This window comes from Anser brachyrhynchus (genome assembly GCF_964034855.1).
Source record: "Anser brachyrhynchus genome assembly, chromosome: 4".
Classification (NCBI taxonomy): Eukaryota; Metazoa; Chordata; class Aves; order Anseriformes; family Anatidae; genus Anser; species Anser brachyrhynchus.
The window spans coordinates 15,134,310-15,140,309 of NC_137698.1; the positions used below are offsets into that span (position 1 = coordinate 15,134,310).

At 47.9% G+C, this 6,000-nt stretch overlaps 1 long non-coding RNA gene across 1 annotated transcript in view; it reads right to left on the minus strand.

Moving 5' to 3' along the window:
* Positions 1–5,661, minus strand: part of LOC308193895 — a 57,235-nt gene extending 51,574 nt beyond the window's left edge. The window contains exons 1-3 of the long non-coding RNA XR_013950038.1: positions 5,218–5,661; positions 4,854–5,063; positions 4,591–4,715 (exon numbers count right to left, since the gene is read on the minus strand). This is a non-coding gene — a long non-coding RNA (uncharacterized lncRNA). The remainder of the gene's footprint in view (positions 1–4,590; positions 4,716–4,853; positions 5,064–5,217) is intronic.
* Positions 5,662–6,000: the final 339 nt, after the last annotated feature.

Here is a 6,000-nt window from a genome sequence, read left to right on the forward strand (position 1 = left end):
TCTCTGCTCTTTCAGAGCATGCAGCAGGGCAGTGCCTGAATAAATGAATTTGATTAGTGAACCCCTGCTTAAAGGATCAATCACTTTGCCTTTGGAAAGACGAGTCGTGGAGAGACATATGCCAGCAGCCAACCTGCTGATGTGTTTTGGAGTTTGTCAGCATGGGGGCAGGCAGGGCTGTGAGTGACAGCAGGACCTCTTTGGGGTTTGGGTCATGCTGCCTTGAAAATCTGGACAGAAGAGATCAAGATTTATGGCTGGATTACTGATCAAATGAAATAATGGAGCTGCCCAGCTCAAGAACAGCAAAGGGGCACTAGCATCCTCCAGCGTTCTGCTTTTCTACTGCATGGGCGTCACAGTTTTAAGCATGCGGCTTTCCAGTGCTGGGGTGGGTAGACAGGGGTGAGCCTTCGGTGGAGGAGCCTTGTCTCTCTAGGCTTTAGAGCCTCTGCAGAGAGCCCTTGCCTACAAGGTGATCCAGAGGAAGCGAGGAACCTAAATATCCCCCACCAGAAGCACCCTGGGGTGCTGTGCCGGGGCTGGCTGCTTTGTGCTCCAAACCCAGGCAGCCCACAGCACGCCGCCTGTAAGCGGGGCACGCCATCCAGGGGGAGGCTTCCTGCAGAAAAGGCTGATGCAATTATACCAGGGTTTTTAAGAACTTCCACTGAACGTTGCTACCTTTTCTGGACTTCAAGAAAGTAATTACGTGGCTGGCTTCAGTAGCAGGGTCAGTTGCACCACCTGGGTCAAAGGGCTGGCAAACAGCAGCGCACCAGGGAGGAAGAGTGGGAAAGGGAATTTCTTAAACTGACCTCTTTGCCAAAGACAAGCACGATCACCTCTCACGATGCTCTTTAAGCACCTCAGAAGATTCAGGCTCTCCCATATATTGCAGAGAAGCACTTGCTGTGCTTTCACCGAGCAGGAGCATCTCCTTCCCCAAAGGCATGTCGTAACACATTAGTCTTCATCCCTCAACACAAACCTGAATGATGAGGAGGAATGCAAATGCAGGCATCTACATTTGAAGCCTCTTCTGACCTGTGCTTAGCTGGGCATAAACAGACTGATCTAAGGGAAGAGCAGAGCATCTCCTCTCCATTCGCCTGCTCCAGTGCCAGAACCCAGGGAACTAATCGCCAGGGTCAGAGGTTTTTGGGTCAGGCGAGAGCTCTTTTTTCTTTGTCAAGGCACCTCTTTTCAATGAGGCATGTGCCTGTTTCTGTCTCTTTAGCAGCTGCTAAACTAGCAGGAGAGTGCCAAAAATGCAGTGCTGTGCTCCTTCAGGCTCCCTCTGGGCTCCTGGCCCTGGGACAAGCCCAGAGCTGCCCACGTGTTTTCTCTTGCTGTCAAAACCCAGTAGTTTTGTTCCTCCATTTGATGTTCCTGGCAAGACGGCATTGCTATTAACTGCAGCAAGTGTGGCTGGAGAAATGTTTTTGTTCCTTTTTCCCCTCTCATGCACAGGCTTTCGGAGGAAAAAGAGAATTATTCCCATCATGATGCTCCTTTTCATTTCTAAGATTTACTGACATTTACTTGGGAACCGAGCAATCATTTTCTCTCAGCAGTCGATTTAATGCTGGTGGGAGCGAGTGCCAGACAGGAGCCCGTGCCAACACCTCCGCTATCATTTCAAGTCCAAGGAGCTTGATATTGATGCCTGGGAAAGACTCCTCAGCTCCAGCCACGCATCTGCTCACCGAGGGTTCAAGCGCTTGGAGAAAAGAAGAACGAGCATTTTGCCCAGCAGGAGGCAGGGACACACTGGCTAAAAGAACACGGTCACTTCTTCCTCTGCACGCTGCCTGGCCCTGTGCCGGTTAGCAAGCTCCTTCCGTCTCCCTACCGTGTTTTTGCTCAAGAGGAAGACACGAATGCACCCTTCTGAAAGTTAGGTGGCACATACATTGTTTTTTTTCCCTGCTGAGCGTTAATGGTGACAAATACTGCTGTAATGAAGCGGAACTTCCTGTTACTTCAGCCTGGCTCATCATCGTATCACCGCAGCGAGGAAGCAGAACGGCCTGCACGTGCCACGTCTTAAAGACCCAACAGCTAGAGGCCACAGTATGGAGAAATTAATAAGATGTTTAGAGTAGTACGATTAGATTTGCATTGTCTTTGTAAGAGGCGCCAGCGAGGGCTTCCTCTCCAAGGTCAGATGCTTGAAAATTAGGAGCAGCCCTGTTTTAGCAAGGTTGCTCAGTGGGAGCAGTGAGGAGTGGCCACCCTATCGGTCTTACCGCAGTGGTGGCAAGGTGCAGAGAAGGTGAAAACCCCTCCACAGCACCAGCGCATCACCCACTGCCAAATCATCCTTGGTCCAGTGCTTTGGAGGCAGAGGTTGAGATCGAGTGCTGATGCCTAGCTCCACCAGCCGGCGTGCAAGGAGGCTGCCAAGCAGCACAACACAGCGGGGCGGCAAACCCTTGTGCACTCTACCACACACCTCTTTTTTTGCCAGCTCTTCTCTGTCAAACAACAACTGGAAGGCTTTCCGGAACAGCAAGGACTGTGACTGGACCTTCGTGATGGCTGGGGGACACAAAGAGAGCATAACCACTACCTGGGCCTCCATGCATGACAGACATCTGGTCAGAGGCTGCGCGGACCACAATTTCTTGTGTTTCATTCAGCAAAACAGCTCTAAACTAACCGATTCCTGGTTGCACAGCGCCAGCACCCTGGAACTCAACAGGCCAGATAAACGCAGACCCAAATTATTTCTGGTAACATGCTTATAAAGAGGAACTGAAAAGCATTTCCATGCTCTGCATGGCTTGCATTACCATTTTTGTTTTGTTTTGTTTTTTAATGTAATCTAATACATTACAGCCAAATCTGATGAGGAAATAGCTCACCACAGTCCCCAAAGGATTGTTTTCATGTGGTCCCTGATTTACGAGTGTCTAATTTCACTTTCATGTGCTGGATTTCTGACTGTAGCTTACCCACACCCAAGTTTCAGCCCACGAGCCAGGCACTGCTGGCACTGACCAGGGGGGGTGAGCACCCTTCCCTCGCCTGCTCTGGGGCCTGATCCTGCCTTTTTAGAGCAAAACCCCCTTGAGGTTCATGGAACCCTATGCTTTATGTTGCTGCACACTCAGTTCTCCTACCACATCTCTCCTTAAATATCCTAGCTTCTGCTTTTGAGTTTCGCATTTTCCACAGTCCTTTTTCTTTAGGAAATCGGAGGTTTCTGATTTCAGGCTCGCCAGAGCTGGCCTTTTAGGTACCAGCAGAACTGCCCTACTGCAGTCTGCAGAAAGCATGGCCAGCAGCACCCTTTTAGCCCCACTCCTCTTCTGTTATCCACTCTGCTCCACCAAAACTGCGAGGGGCTGTCAGCTCTAAGTTGCTCCCACAGTCTGGTGTTTCCATCCCCTGGGACAATGCCAGGGAAAGGTGCTAATGATATGATATCCATTTTGCAGCTGCACTATGCTTCTAAGGGGGAGATAATCTAATTGGTACCTTATTACTGGAGCACTTTAACAGCAAACTCAGTGACAGGAATGTGCACGCTGAAGTGCTCGGTCATTTGGGGAGAGTTGATATGAGCTGTGGTGTCTGGGCTCATTGCTGTGAACTCCGAAAATTAGATAGAACTAAGCTCAGAAAGGCAGAAATTCCTCAACAAAGCTTGGAAAATCAGAAAGACCCAATTAATTTCCCCCCTTATTCCTCACCTTTTGGGGGAAATGTGGTTCTGAAACCCACAATTCAAGACCTTTGATCCCAATGCCTTACTTCTCAGAACCCTGGGAAGCTGGCAGGGGCTGGGAACCCTCCACCAAAATGCATGTTGCATGTGAATAGTCCAACTGTCAGGTGCACCAGCCCGCTAAGGGTCTGCTGCCATCCTTTGGGGTTTTATCCTTTGGCCTTGTCTGTGTGAGGAGGGCACCTCCAGCCTCCTGACACCAGGGTGGTCAGAAACCACAAGTAAGCTGACAGACTGCAGCTTAAAAAAAAAAAAAGCTCTTTTATTCACTTCATTCCTCCTATTATTCTTCTTTGCACATGCTGCGTTTGTTTTTGTCATTAGGTTTCCAGTGTCCCTAATAAGATATTAATGAGATGCTAATTCAACATGCAAATTACAGGAGACTGGCATGGAAAGGTTGCTATATTTAGAGCCAGAGCAGGATTTTAATGGCTGTCTTCAGCCATCTTGTGCCTTTTTTCAATTGCTTCCTTACTCCGGTGAGCAGCCTTGCATCCCTGAAGCGTCTAGGTGACCTTGGAGGTTAGCAGGAGTGACAAAAATTCTGGACTATGGTAGAAAACAAACATTGAAAACCAGGTTCCAATGACACTGTCAAAAGGAAATAGTGACAGAGGGCCTTATCTACCATTTTTAAAAAATAATAATGCCTTGGACCTTTGCCTGTTTAGCAGCAACAGCAAGAGGAAGGGACATCCTGAGAAATCAAATGCTCATAGGTGTACCAGCACTTTGACTCCTTAATATAAATGCCACTAGAAATGTTACCCTAAGTAAACAAGCAAGCAAGCAGAGCACTCAGATATTGAAGGATGCTAAATAATCGGGATGGGACCCTCTGTTCCAATCACCTTCACATTCCTGTGACACAGAGCTCTCCCACTGCCAGCACAAACAGCATCTTCTTGCGTCAAGCTCGAGGGTCAGCTCTCCAAGTCACGCCAGAACTCAACATTTCTACTTTGTCACCTGGAAACTGAGAATAAGGGTGCAGACTTCTGTTTATAAATGTTACAGCACAGCTGACTACAAACAGTGATTTTTAACCACAGCAAATTTAAAGGTGTTCAAGACTGAAAGACCTAGGTACTGAAAGGAACATGTCCTTTCTTACCAGAAGCTGTTAGTGAGTACCCTGCCCCAGAGGTTATCACGGGAGGGCCAATTCAGGTTCATTTCCTACACTTGTGATGAAGGTCAGAGCTGACAGGGTCACCATGTTCCGCTGCGTTTTTAGGGTCAGCTCCCAGGGTGTTCTGACACCCTGCCCTGAAGGAGAAGAATTCTGCTTCTGCCACACTGTCACAACACCAACTTCAGGATGCTTTTGAAAAGAAAAGGATTTTTTTATTCTTCCTATTGAAAGGCACATGCAGTAAGCCTGCTATCACAGTGTTATCATGCGCACACCAGATGCCCCTGACTTCATTACAATGCACAGCCAACCCCTGTCGACAGTCATTCCCCCAGTTACTCACAGCAACCCGTTTTCGAGACTTGCAAAAGCCTAAAAGATCCTTTTTCAACCTGTAAGGACACGCTCACCTCCAGGGACTGATTTACAAAGTTAGAGAGTTCCCTAAACTGGGCTCTTGGGTCACAAAAGCCAGTTGCAGCCCTTGGACCACCTTGGCTTGAGCAGGCGTGACTCAGTGTTCACAGACCGCCTTGCCTACTGGGCTTCTGGCCCGCAAACTCTGTATTTTTAGATATGATCCTGAATTCCTGGCCGGACATTTACTTGCAGACAGATGTCCCTGTGGCTCCGATGCTTCTAACATGATTCGACCATTTGCATCAGCTGAGAAACTGGCTCCTATTTTATGGATTTTTTTTTCCTCTGAATCACAGTCTCCAGACTAAAATGCTACCAAAATCTCTGCAGACTTCTCCCTTCCCCAGTGGTTTCAGCTGTTTTTATTGCTCTGAGGCACCAGACAGTTTTGTTAATAACGGTAAATCCTTTTAGCCTCTGGTTAGCGCAGGTTGTGCTGTGATTGACAAGGTAATAAAAGTGTTAATGAGAGAAACTGGCACAGCCAGAGATCAATAGTTGCCAATAAGAAAAACAATTCTGATACTTAATTTTGTAGAATTCCCCCAAAGCGTTTGAAAATACATCACAATCGGTCTATTTTATTGTTTAATAGATGTTCTCTCCCTGGTGCACTCAGATAGAGATCAAATTAACTAGAGATTGGGCGAAATGGCAAAGAAGGGAAGAGGACCCCTGATCCTGCAAAGTTTGCAGGACTGTTGGG